Source organism: Echinops telfairi, unplaced genomic scaffold (assembly GCF_000313985.2).
Source record: "Echinops telfairi isolate 266 unplaced genomic scaffold, ASM31398v2 ScPeMD7_3;HRSCAF=10, whole genome shotgun sequence".
Taxonomy (NCBI): domain Eukaryota; kingdom Metazoa; phylum Chordata; class Mammalia; order Afrosoricida; family Tenrecidae; genus Echinops; species Echinops telfairi.
The window spans coordinates 17,856,920-17,871,178 of record NW_022103899.1 but is presented as its reverse complement, the minus strand read 5'-3'; the positions used below and the strand labels follow the sequence as shown (position 1 = coordinate 17,871,178).

The 14,259-nt window shown below is 38.9% G+C and overlaps 1 protein-coding gene and 1 pseudogene across 1 annotated transcript in view; one reads left to right on the top strand and one right to left on the bottom strand.

The window, feature by feature from the left end:
- LOC101652695 (tomoregulin-2) overlaps positions 1–14,259 on the top strand; it is a 141,683-nt gene that overhangs the window by 44,439 nt on the left and 82,985 nt on the right. The window lies entirely within an intron of this gene.
- LOC115870975 lies at positions 7,335–7,852 on the bottom strand (annotated as a pseudogene).

The window sequence follows — 14,259 nt, the reverse complement described above, 5'->3', positions numbered from 1 at the left end:
GGGAAGGTAGATATCATGAAATGACCGTTTAGCTGAGCAAGGTGCTCTTGTATTAGGGGAGTGCGCATGAGGAGGCCCAATGTCCATCTGCCACCCTGCTACCAAACCTACAATTATTTGCACCTAGGTCCGTTCCCCACTTAATCTTAAATATATTTACATATGTACATGTCTGTATTTAGGCTTGTATGGCCCCGGAGGGACATGGGAGTGTGGGAGGTAGGGGAAGGAAGGAGGGTTGGCCAACCTAGGGACAAGGGAACAACAAATGGTTCAAAACCAATGGTAGGGAGGGGACGGGAGGACTGGTAGGGAATGAGCAAGGTCAAGGCAACTGCAAGGCGAGGAACTACCGAAACCAGAATGAAGGCTGAACATGGTATTGGGACAGGAAGAAAGCGTAAAGAAATAGAGGAAAGAAGTAGGAGGCAAAGGGCATACATCCAAGCCATCTTCTCTTGATGCTTCCTGCATCATTCATTATTTTGCCCATATTGCATCTGTATTAGGCATGGTTCTCTAGAGAAACAAAACCAGGACACACACACACACACACACACACACACACACATTTATATAGCAAGAAGCAATATAAGAGGTACTTCGTCCACAGGGCAGTCCATAGGGTTCAGTTTGGCTTTGGAAAGCATTTATCTCAGGCGCCCTCCAAGAAAGCTGCGATGCACAATAAACCTGTCACAGAATTTTTCGATGTTGTAATTGAGACTAATTTTTCTTGAATTCTTTCAGTTTAAGATATGCTGAGTGTAGTTTCCTTTTTGGTTTTCTAATTCTTTGGATATTTCATTAAAATATTTTATTTTATCTTCTTGAACTTCTCTTTGAAAATTTCTATTCAGCTCTTTGACTTCATCATTTCTTCCATACCTGGCTACTCTGTGATTAAAAGCAACTTTAAGAGTCTCTTCTTACGTCCACTTTTATCTTTTCTTTCCTGTATTTTAACGACTTTTTGATTTCTTCATGTATGGTATTCTTGATGTCATCACACAGTTTATCGGGTCCTATGACACTGAGGTTTCATCCATAAAGTCTCTTGTTGAGATGTTCTTGAAATTCAGGCTGGATATCTTCAAGGTCCTGTTTTGGGTATTGTGGATTTGTTTTAGTTTTCTTAAGCATTTGCCACAAATATGAGAAATTGATGGTCACTTCTACAGTCAGGTCCTGGTATGGATATATATGCTGATATTGAATATCTCTACCATCTCGGCCCATAATTTTATTTCTATCAATTTCATCTGGAAAATTCCATGTGTATCATCATCAATTGTTGTGTAATTGACAAAAAGCTAATTGCAATGAAGTCATTGGTCTTATCAAATGAAACCTTTTGATCTCCAGTTTAATTTCTATCACCATTTTAAATTGACATTTTAGTTCTAGAACCCCCACTCTTTGTCATCCACATGCCTGGTATTGCTCATTGTGACTGGCACGAACATAGGGAAGCATTCCACTTAATTTGATAAATTTCACAGATTGTCCATGATTTCATCCATGAAAAGTCAAGAATCCACCGTATTTGAGAAAATTTAAAACAGCAAAAAACTGAAGGACATGACACATTTTTTAAGACTGTAATCTCCTGTTTAAATTGACATAATGTGCTGATCTGTAGCAGCTCATGTCGACTAATGCAGCTATAGTATAATGGCGGGCAGGAAGTTTACATAATACATAACTTCTGTTTCAGTGTGTATGATAAACAAACTGTGGAACACCACCCTGTATGTAAAATGCATTCAAATGAACCCATGAAAAAATAAATATGTCTGCCCTAATAAATACACATATAAGAGATCAGTGACTACTAAAAGTACATTTATAAGTCGGTCATCCTTTCCTCCCAATATCTTCCCTATGTTATGTTCTATCCTATGGCTTTTGATTATATTGAAACTTGTGGTTATCTTTAATCAATGAGAGTTGATAAACCTCCCTCCAACAAAAATATTCTGCCCAATAAGATGTTTCCCACCTAATAACTAGAAATTAGATAGGTAAGTAGATATAAAATCATGGTTATCACAAAAAAATCTAACTATTACAGTCAGACTACCAAACTCTGGAGACATTTTATTAACATGGGATGTTATTAGAACTGGACTTAAGATTAAACAGCACCTATCAATTCTTTTCCTGCAGCAATTAAAAAAGCCCAACTCTACCTCAAGCCCATATGTGAAAATATCAGGACAAATCGACTAGCAAACTGGGCAAGCATTTCAATCTGGATGCACACTACTTTTGGAGAAAGCCCAAATGCCTCGTCCCCTCCCCTTCCCACCACTCTTTCAGAGTCAGGAATAAATTAAAATTTCTAGAAGAGAATGAGGCAGTCAGTGGGAAATACTTGATCTGAGTGTAATTTGGATACATTTGGACAGGTAGAAGGCTGAGAGCGAGTCGTGAGCTCTTGGCACACCCATAATAAATGCAGATACTTAAAGACACAATCTATTTAGAATGTGAGAGAGGATACCTGAGAAAGACAGCCATTTAGAGAAAGCCCGAGACCCACCACTCAACTGTGGAAATAGAAAAGGAATACGATAGCCATGCAGTGCGACAAGGACTGGGATAAATAATGGCATCCGTATTGGGGATGTTGGCCAAATAGGTTTAGGTAAATTTGACTTAATCCATGATGAATAAGCAAGCAAAAACCCCAACAAAATAATCTTCAACATCTTATTCCTCCTTCATATTACATAATACTTATGATGACATATAGGCTTATATAGGCTGCTACCTACCTCACTGAGCTACTGTAGTGAGATAAAGCATATCTGAGAAGTCCAGATGGTGCTGTCAAATAAATTTTGGATTGCTAGCTGAAAGGTCAGTGGTTCAAATCCACAAACTGCTCCATGGGAGAAAAATGAGGCTGTCTGCTCCTGTAAACACTTAACCAAAGCTTCAGAAACCCTAAATATGATCACTCTGGGTCCGAATCAATAAGATCACACAGGGTTTGTTTTTGTTTTAAGATCTTTAGCAGGAAAAAGCAAAACAAACCTGAAGGACCAAGCATGAGGCAAAGTAGTAGGCTGGCTTCCCGGCCACCAAGGCCTACGCCAGGAAACCACTTGGTTGAAGACTGGAGAGATTTGACTCCTGCCCGAGGAGAGGGGTTGCTACAGACCAGTGATTGTACCCATCCTGTCTCCTGCTCCTGACTTGTGATATTCTGTTAACTTCTCTGTAAACTGCCATAATTGGGAGAAAGAAATGATATTTAGTAGAGTACTGGCAAGTAGTGAATATTCAATAAAGAGTATTAAAACTAACAAACAGTTAAAGCTAAAAGCAGTATTAAAGTAGTAATTTGAGATCTATTTTCTGGAGTCAAAATAATTTTTAAAATAATAGTATTTTTTTAAATCCAGAGAGAATCAGTCCATAAAGTCCTGTACCAGCACATAGCCTGACAATGTGTTTCATCATAAATATAGAAGATGGAGGAGGCTGGACACAAATCCAGGCAGAAAGATGAAAATGACCTGTTCATTCCAACAAGAGTTTACTCAAGGAATGAGCATCAAATCATCATGAGTACTACAGAATTAGGGGGCTATCATTCGGATGCATACATCTGTGTGAGCTGCTGAAAAGGCTGTTGTCTGTGCAAGTAGTGGGGTGCCTGAAGTTTCTGTGGGACAGCAGAGTCATCCGTCAGAAAGAGAAGTTAGCCGTGAAGCAAGGACGGTATCAAGGTTAAAGTGAAACTTAGAACTTCAAACCAGAACACCGAAGAACAAACTAGAACCCACAGTTATCTTACACAACTGCCAACCTCCACAACACAGGTGATCCGCAGAAGTGGACACCTTTTGCTACAGAGCTGCAGAGTAAAGCCTGGCCTGGCCTCGAGATTTGAAAGAAGAGATCTAAGCGGGAGGGTGGGGGGCAGAAGACGTACACACCTAGCTCCTGCTCCACTCCAACAAAGCAAAGCAACAAGCCAACCGCATTTTGTGTGAACCGCAGCTGCACGTGAAGCCCCTACAACATTCAGAAGCAGTGGCTGCTTTTTCACCTTATTGTTAGCAGAACAGTTCAGGTCAAAGAATTGCCTGGGTGGGTGTACTTCTAGGTTTATTTGCCTATTCGTTAAAATTATTGTCAGGCAGGGCATAGATACCACTAAGTTGAAATGATCTATTATAAGTAAATAAACAAAAAAATCATTTTTATTCTTTACCTAACAATTAAAATCAACAAAAATAGTTCTGGCCCTCCAAGCATATTATACTCGAATCAGGTTGAATGCCCATATGCCACACAGTATTCTTCCTGCTGGAACGAAGGAAGGAATTCATCACGCCAAAGCACTGCCCATTTGGGGCAGACGCCTCGAAAACCCCAAACCCAACCCACCACCACCAGGCCCAGGCCAACAGACAGTGAGCCCTATAGAAGCTTTGCAGGCTGTCCATGTCTGAAGAAAAGGACAGCCTTGTCCCTCTCCGGAGCAACAGGTGGGATTGAGCCACCGACCTTGCAATAGCAATCCAGCGTTCTCCAGCGGAGTCACCAGGCTTCCTAGTAGGCCCTTGCGTGATCGTTCTGCAGACAGAAACTTGGAAAGTACTATTGTGAGCATCCCATGAGGGGTACCTAAGGTTCATTAATCAAGTGAAGCATCGAGGTTAAGAAAGCATGGAAGCATGCTGTCCTTGGTCTGTTGGTCTCTCTCTTTCTTTGTGTTCTATGTATTTTACTAGTTTCTACATTTGTTTTCTCTGTCAGCATTTTGCTTCAGCCTATTTCTAAATCTCCTGTAATTAGTTCTTCTAGGAAAATGACAGGTAAAATCAGAGGAAGTTGAGGAAGCAAATATCTAACCTCAGAGAACTATTCGTGTGATCGTTTTAAAAGAAAGATCTCTTCAGAGCCACTGTGTCCCTCTCCGACCACAGTGAGGAACAGACATCCATTTAAAAAATGAGAGTATTCAAAAGGGCTCCACAATGAGAAGATGATGCTTACCAAAAAAAATCCAGATTAAACAGCTATCATATTATACAATGGCAGGTCCCGAAAATAGAATGAACATTAACAAGTAAAAGAAGACATTTCGCTTCCCCTACAATGTGGGCATACAGTTCAATATGCTGTTGAGAGCGGAGGATGGTTGCAAGTCAAGTGAAGGTTATATTATAATTGATACTTTGAATTGTTAAGAAGAAGCAAAGGTGGAACAAATTGTTTTTTATTATTTTTGTTGAAATCTTCTTAAAAACTTCTAATGGAAAGAAAACCAGAGGCCATTGTCAAGGTCTTGAGATAGATTAAACGTGTAGCCATTAATAGCATCACTTACCATAAAGCTTTTGTGAAAATAACTTTCCCAAAACAGACATGGGCTAATGTATCTTCTGATTTCTTTGAATTTTGTTTTTTTGTTCTTTTGCTGTTTCAGAAAGATTCCTGAGTTCAGACAGCAGGAAGTACGGTCATAGTACTTGACCCTGATTCTCAAAGATAGCTGACTATCTTTGGGTTACAAGTTACACTCAATAAACAAAAACTAATAAATTCTGCCTTTTAATCTAGTGGCTCTCTGTCACATTTAAGTGCTCAAACATCTGAAAATGTGACATCCTTTTCAGATTTCCATAAAATCATGGTTTTTGTTCATTGAATTGAAAGTGCTAGGGGAAAATTTTCTGCAGAAAGATGATTTTTATATGTGAGTACCTGCAAGTCTGCACATGCCAAAGTGCTGGTTCGTAACACGCCGTTGGGAAGAACACGCACTAGGTCGGTCTCTTTCCTTGAATATTCTCAGTTCGTTCCTTTGTCCTCTTGCAACACAGGCAGTGAACTAACTGCAGAAGAACCAATGATAGTAGAGAAGAAGGGGTGGAGACTTACAATCGAGAACATTTTTCTCCTCTAACTTGTTTTCTTCCAGAATTGAGGGGGAAAAATCTGTTTTTATTTTCTTTCAGTGAAAGAACATCTTGGTTGCGCTCCCAACAGAATATTTTCCTAGAAGCATGGCTTGAAACCTACTATTTTAGTGCATATCTGCTCAGACACATTTCCAAAGAGAGCACTTTCTTCATGTGAGCACACAAAAATAATATAATTACAATGTGTCTCTTCAGATTATGAAACCTAAATGACTGGAAAGAATCCTGATCATACAAAGTATCTTCTCCATGCAATTTTCTGATTATTTTCACCCTAATTCTTTGCATTTTATTTATTTGACTAACCTTGTCTGTCTTAGTACTGTCCAGCAACATCTCAATGCCTGGATTGAGATGTTAAATATATCTTACTAAAATATATAAGCATGATTAGTCATATATCATGATAAAGCAATGCATAATACAAAATAATCATACTATTGTCAATGAATAGTCATATATAAATAATAATAATGGTCAATTAATAGTCATATACATGAAAAATGCAATGTGTAATACAAACAGACCCTAAAGTGGAAAACAAAAAACAAAGACAGCATTTTAAAATGTAATGTCTTTTACATGTTATAATCATCATTTCAAAGGAAGGAAGCAATTCTGAAAAAAAATTTTTCAAAGCTATTTTTACATTATTTTTTTTCCTAAACATTCACCCATTATAGTAGAATTATCTTTTCCTTCCTTAAGCCAAAATTAAGTCAAAGTTCATTTCCTAGTATGCAACTTGCTTTTATTTTTTTATTTAAATGGTTTAACTAAAATCAAATCAGAAAGTCTATTTATTTATCCATTTTAAAGGACTATTAGCTGAAATGACAGATTATGTTTAACTTATCTAAATGAAGCTATTCCTAATGCTTTTCAATAATTAATTATGATGAAGATGAATTCAGTAATTTTTCTTCTATTAGAAAAGCTTATTCAAAGAAGAGAAAAGTTTATTGAATATTATTACTGCACCACACTTATCTGAGCAAAAACTTAATATTTTTCTGAAAGAACTTTGCCATTTTATCTCATCTATATCTGCATGTTTTCTGATGTTTTTATATTAAAAAGACAAGTCAAATATGAAATTAGTAAAATGCAACATATAAAACTTCGTGCTGAGCAAAAACAAGGGGAAAAGGCGATCTATTATCCATAGAAGAGTTCTCATAGTTTAGATGTTTCCTATAAAAATCATATTTGAGTGCAATATTTAAAACTTTTGAAATGTACTTTGAGGTTTCTTAAGTAGGCGTCCGTCGTTCTTCCATGGATGCACTGTTTCTTTGATTAGGTTGGAAACATAATCTGTTTCTTTGAGTAGGTTGGCAACATCTGCAAGGATCCATGGACTACAGAAAATAAAAACACATATAGTAGTTATTTCTCAAGATGTGAGAAATCTGGTCCACCCTTGGAGTAGATTTCTGCTCCACTGAAATCAAAACCAGGATTCTTATCCCACTGACATCTCATGATCACACAGGCTGGTGTGCTTCTTCCATGTGGGCTTTGTTGCTTCTCCGTTAGATGGTTGCTTGTTTATCTTCGAGCCTTTAAGACCCAGATGCTATATCTTTTGTTACCTGGGCATCATCAGCATTCTTCACCACATTTGCTTATGCAGCCGTTTCGTCTTCAGTGATCTTCCTTCTGGAATCTCTCCAATGTAGGTTTTCTTTGCATTTGGTCTTGGACCCAACGATCAGCTGCATATTCAGATTCTAGAAGAGAAGTCCAGCAATTTGCTGCATCTCCTTTTGTCTTTGTAAGAACAATTCGGACCACCTTTCTGTCCTCCAATGTCCATGTGCCTTCAACGATTGTAGAATCAGAGTTTGCTCCCATGGCGTCCCGCAAGGAACCACCCCACTGCGCTCCTCAAACAGGGCCAACATACGCCTCTTGCCCACCGGAGGCCACTCAGCCTCGCAAGCAGGGCTGAATTCAGTAATTTTTAACATCTCATTCTTTTAGAGTTGTGATAATGAGTCAAAAAAATGGTATCATTTATTTTAGCTGACTCTCCTCTTGCTTAAATAAATAGCAGACAGGTAAAAATTAATATAAAAATAACCCATTGAATGTAAGATCTTGGGATAGTTTGAATAACCCATACATATAATGACAAGTAGTTAAATATTATCAATAGTTTTATTTTTATATTTAAAAATATATAGTTCTACTTTAATCTAAAAAGTCCCTATTTTTCTTACTTTCTATTTTTAAAAACTTCCCAAGAGGATTTTACTTTAAATTAAATACCAGGTATTACAGTACCTATTCTGTGCATGTGCACAATAGGGAATAACAATGTTGTAGAGGACACTTGCTTTTATTTTGATTATAATGAATTGGTTTGGTCTCAGATATAATGGATTAAGAATAGATCTTGGTATATTTTTATTACTTCATAAGTGTAGCAAAGTTAATTTTAATACTAAAAAATATTACAAGTAGAATAAAATGTGGTTTATTTAAATATATGGAAAATGGTAATTTTTCCAAATTAAGTCATGAGTATTTTCAAATTAATAACTTTGAAGTATTTAAATATTTAATTTCTACTTTTGCTACTGTAGGTATATTGTACCAAGCACTTCACAGAAATATCATGAGGGTGTTTTTTAGTTGGGGAAGGGAAAGAGAGTATTCATTTGATAGACCCATATTCCTAGACAACCCTCTTATAGCATTGTCAAGCTGCAAGATGGCAATTGACTGTAACGAAGTCAATCAAATGCCTTGTGCACAGTGACTGAATAAAATAAAATGGAAGGAAGGAATACAGGTACTCTATATTAAATACTTAAGGGTGAGTGTGAATTAATTGAACAATATCTGAAAAACCGAAGGGGCGATTTATGGTATCTAATGTGTAAAGATAAAAATAAATTCAGTATAAGGAGCAGTTGAAAGCAAAGGAAGAATATTAAATGTAGCTGTCCCTTTACTTTATGTTAACAATTGGGTAAAGGTTTATTGAATAAATCAATCTTTCATTCAATAATTCATACATATTTTTGTATCATATAATTGATTGTGCTGCCCACACTCATCCCACTTCCATCCTTCATGTCCTGTACCCATTCCTCCCTCTTTTCTACTCCTTCTTGCTTCTAAACTTTGTCCTGTCTCTGATCTCAAAGGCTTTACTGTTCTAAGGAACACACAGCCCTAGTTATTGGTTGCCTTCAGCCCTGCCTACTGTTTTGCTGAAAATTGAGCCATGGTAGCAAGTTTCATTCCGGCCTGAAGAATGGCTACGGACCACAGTCTTGGGAATCCCATCAGTAGATGTCCTACCAGTCAGGCTAGAATTTTCCTGATTTTGAATTTTGTGCTACATTTTTCTCCCATTCCATCCTAGACCTTCTAATATGTTCCCTTTTTGGATGATTGGTGATGGTAGCCAGGCTCCATGTAGTTCTTCTGATCTCAGTGTTGCGCTGAAGGTTCACATCTTCTATAATTTCTTTGGACTCTTTGTTTCCAAGTGTCTGTGATTTTCTTAAATGTTCTTTTCTCTGAAAAAGGAGAGTAATAGTTTCACCTTCTGCCTACATTCTTTAGTAAGAAAGAATTCATACCAAAGTAGGATGTTTAGAATGTTTTCTTTCTGGAAGATGTTAACCAGTTGACCTAGATGTCCCCAAAGAATATAATCCTGAACCTTCAGGCCTAGTGACCTACTCCCTCAAAGTGTTTGGTTGTAGCTAAGACATGTCCATCACTTTGCCCTCTGTTGTTGTATCTGACTCATTGCAACGGAACAAAACAGTGCCAGTCTGGACTATCCTCACAATGGTGATTGTGTGTGAGCCCACTCTGTTGCTATGTTGTAGCCACTGTGTCCATTGATCTCACCGAGTGTCGTCTTGTTGTTTGTTTTCCCTCTACTTTACCAAGCATGGTCCTTTTCCAGGGACATCTAATGCCATTGTCACTTCTAAGGAACATTCTGTTTCTAATTTATAATTGCTATATCCGTATGCCCATGCATTTCTGAATGGGTAGAAATATCCTCTATCAAAGCTACCCATATTCATGGATTTGGCATCATTCTTCCTCCCAAACATTTTCAACTTGAGTGTCTACATACTACTCAGATCAGATGTGATTACTGTTATTGCAGGATTGTGTGTAAAAGAGTATTTACACACCTCCATTGCCTTTAACTCTTGTACTCCCTGAGTGTCTTCCTTTGCCATGGTCATTTTTAGTTGATCTACCTATTATTTCCTTCCCCTCCCCCAAGTTAACAGGAGGATACTAAAAAATTATTCATGAAAATTGTCCATGAACTTCTCATTCTATTTTTAATGAACTTTGTGAAGCCCCTTCTTATCTGTCTACCTGTAGTTAGAGATTTATTCTCCCTTCCCTCCTACTGGGGTAACCTCCAAATATTTTTTAAATTGTTTTATTCGGGGCTCATACAACTCTTATCACAATCCATACATACATCAATTGTGTAAAGCACATGTGTACATTCATTGCCCTCATCATTCACAAAACATTTGCTCTCCACTTAAGCCCCTGGCTTCACGTCCTCATTTTTTCCCCTCCCTCCCCAGTTACCCCTCCCTCATGAACCCTCAACAATTTATAAATTATTATTTTGTCATATCTTGCTCTGTCCGATTACCCACTTTTCTGTTGTCCGTCCCACAGGGAGGAGGTCACCTATGGATCCTTATAATCGGTTCCCCCTTTCCAACCCACTCTCCCACTACCCTCCCAGTATCGCCACTCACACCACTAGTCCTGAAGGGATCATCCGCCCTGGATTCCCATTTCCTATCTGTACCTGTGAACACCCTCTGGTCTAGCCAGACTTGCAAAGTATAATTCGTGTCATGATAGTGGGGGGTGTTGGGGGAAGCATTTAGGAACTAGAGGAAAGTTGTATTTTTCATGGTTGCTACATCGCACCCTGTCTGGCTCGTCTCCTCCCCGAGACCCCTCTGCCTCCAAAGATTTTATTTTGTGTGTGTGTGTGTGTGTGTGTGTATAAACCTGTCCATGATCTTTTGCTGCTTAAGATGCATAACGTTGTTGTTGTTGTTGTTGTTAGATGCCGTTGAGTCCGTTGGGACCCATAGTGACATTCTGCACAGCAGAACTAAATGCTGCACTGTCCTGGGCACCCTCACAATTGTCCCTAAGCTGAGTCCATTGCTGCAGCCACTGTGTCCGTCCATCTCATTACAGGCCTTCCTCCTTTCGCTCCCTCTCTACCGATAATGATGCCTTTCTCCAGGTACCGGTCTCTCTTGACCCATGTACAAACTATGGAAGACAGGTCTCTCCATCCTTGATGCTAAAGAGCTCTCTGGCTGGACCTCTCCCAAGACAAATCTTTTTGTCCTTTTAGCAGCCCATGGGACTTTCAGGATTCTTCTCTAGCTCCAAAATTCTAACACACCAAAGCTTCAGTCTTCCTTATTCAGTGGGCAACTCTCAGTGCACATGATACAACTGAAAATGCCGTGGCTTGGGTCAGGCTTACCTTGTATTGCTTCATTTATCTGGCTATATCACATTACTTTACCAATTGAAAGAAGTAATTCTCAGTTGACAGAGAATAAAAATTTGTGGCTTAAATAAGTTGCCTTTATCAATGCTTGCATTCCCACGCTTTCTGTTAGAACTTGCCCTTATAGAACCCAAAATGGTACAAATCCCCACTAGCTCTCTCCTCCTTTTCAAACCAGAGGCCTGTGATGTGGCTGAAGCTTGTCATTTGAGGTAAGAGGGAAGAATGTGGGCAGTTGCTTTTGTGAGAGATTAAAGAAAGGGTGAAAAGTCTTGATCAAGACACCCAGGCCTTCTATCTCGCCTTTGAAGTCGGTGTAGCAGGTAATCACTACAGCAGGGGAGGGGGAATGGGACATGTAGAGGTGATTTCTGGAAGAACAAGAGTTTGACTTTCAATGTGTTCGTTATGGTGTCTGTGAGCACCCAACTGTGCATGTCAAGTAGGGATGTGGTTGAATTCTCATGGGCTCTGTGCTGGAAAAATATATTTGAATTTGTGTGTGTGTGCACACAGTAGAGCTTGCCTATGGAAAGACTGGAAAGGGAAGCTAAGGAGAAATTGGGTTGGGCGGACAGGCCAGGCACCTTTAGAGTTTGAGAGAGAAAGAGCTGATAGGTAGAGATGAGAAGTCAGAGAAGTACAATGAAAAACCACAGGAAACCTGGAAACATACGAGTGAAAATAAGAGTGACCATCTCTGGTGTACTGCTGAAGTGGACAATCAGACACTCGGTGTCAGGCTTCACAGTCCATTCCTAGGCCTCTGCAGGAGAAGTAGGTCTAAAAAGAAATCTCTCTTCTGGTTATTCTCCGGACCTGACTTTTCAGCGCCGTCCCAGGTCTTAGCAGATCAAAGTCCTTAGCAGGTCACAGGTGTGACTGGTAATCTGGTCCCCCTGGCTTCTTCATTCTGACCCTGCTGTGCTCTGCTTTACCCCTCAGATTCCCAGGCATGGCAAGCACCCACAGTTATCTGGAAAAAATCCTCATTCTTCTCTACTTGCACACAAGTTCTTCCCTCTCACCGAAAGATCCTTCTCTGATGTTGATGTCCACCCAAGTCCTACTCAACTAGCTTTTTTTTCCCCTCTAGGAGGAAGGCTTACCATGTCACATTACTATTCAAATCAATACCCTAGCCTTGTGTTTGCTTCTAAAACAGCACTCTATAATTACATTTTTCGCTCATTCGCTTTCCTGCGTGTCTTATTCACCTCTGGACCAAAACCGTGCTCCTATCAGATGTTCAATACAGACTGGCTGATTAAGTAAATTATTGAAAATGCCCAACGTCTGCCGCTGCAATTGCCCCCTATGTTTTTCTGACTTAGACAAAAGATCTAATGTTTGGTACTATTAAATACAATGTAACAGCCCATTCTTCTCCCCGGATCCTCCATTTGAAGAAAGTATCGATTGGCTCTGATTCGTAGTCATTGGTTAAAACTAAGAAAAGTTTTACGTCACCAAATTTCTCAACTAGACAGTAAAGTTCAAATGAGGAAGACTGTGGAATCGACTGACTCACAGCTTGTAGGTATACTTCACTGATTGCAAGCGCACACGCTCCTTAGTCTTCAATATTAGTGTTCCTAGTTCATGTTTTGAATGACGAGGCATGGGATTAAAATGATGTTAGTTTTATGAATAAGTGCTTTATGCAGATAGCTAACAAAGAGGTTTGGGTTATGATCGTCAAACTAGTGTTAAAATGAATTCTAATATTAAATGGTCTCATTGACCAGTCTAATCTAATTGTTAATAATAAACAAAGGTAGATGTGTTCATTAGACTAGTTTTAATAGAAAGGAGAGTCATCCTACTGGCGTTTCTGTGCCTTGATACCTCTTCGCATATTCTTAGTGACTTTTTAAGAGCATGTGTAGCTTTTCTCAATCGTTGGTACTCTATAATCTTTAGTTCTTATGAAAATGCTCTCTTATGATCTGGCCATTTGGCAAAAATAGCTGACACCATCATCTCCCATTAAAAACATTCTCTAGATTTTATAGTTTAAAAAGTAATTACACACACACATATATGTATATAGATATGTATATATGTGTGTGTGTGTATATATATATATCTTTACAGACCTTATATCTAACTAATGTTCATTATAAATGACCAGGAAAAATGTTGTGTGTACTTCCTCACAGAAAGGAGCAGTTTCTCAAATGACAAACCTTGAAATAGTTATGGTTTATTGGATCATCCTGGCCAATAAACACGTGGGATTAATTGAAGCGCAGAGCAATAAATGGCTCGGTGAGCCTCACCTTTCTAGTTCTCGGGTCTCTTGCTTTCTGATGGTCAGACCAGGGTGCAGTTGCCTTAGCTAGTTCCCTGTTTCAGCTTGCAAGGCTTACTTCCTGCAAGACATCCCTGAGGAGAGGCCGCATGGACCTACCCCGATGCCACCCTGGGTGCTGGAACAGCCATGTGGAGACCCTGTCAGAGATAAGATTCTTATACGCTCACTGATTTGGCTTTCCTCCTGCGTTCGGCATCATTGCATGTGTTTTGTGAGATGGAGGAGGACTTTGTAGATCAGTGTTGGACATATGGACTAATATCAGACTTATGACCTTGGACAGCACTGTGTTGGGATACTTTCTAAATGTATACTTACCCTTTATATAAAACTCTCTCTTACGTACATATGAGTTTATGTGGATTTATTTCTCTAGTTTACCAAGATTAACACATCATGAATGTGGTTTACATGGTTTAGAGCTACTTACTAAATGATCACTATTGTTG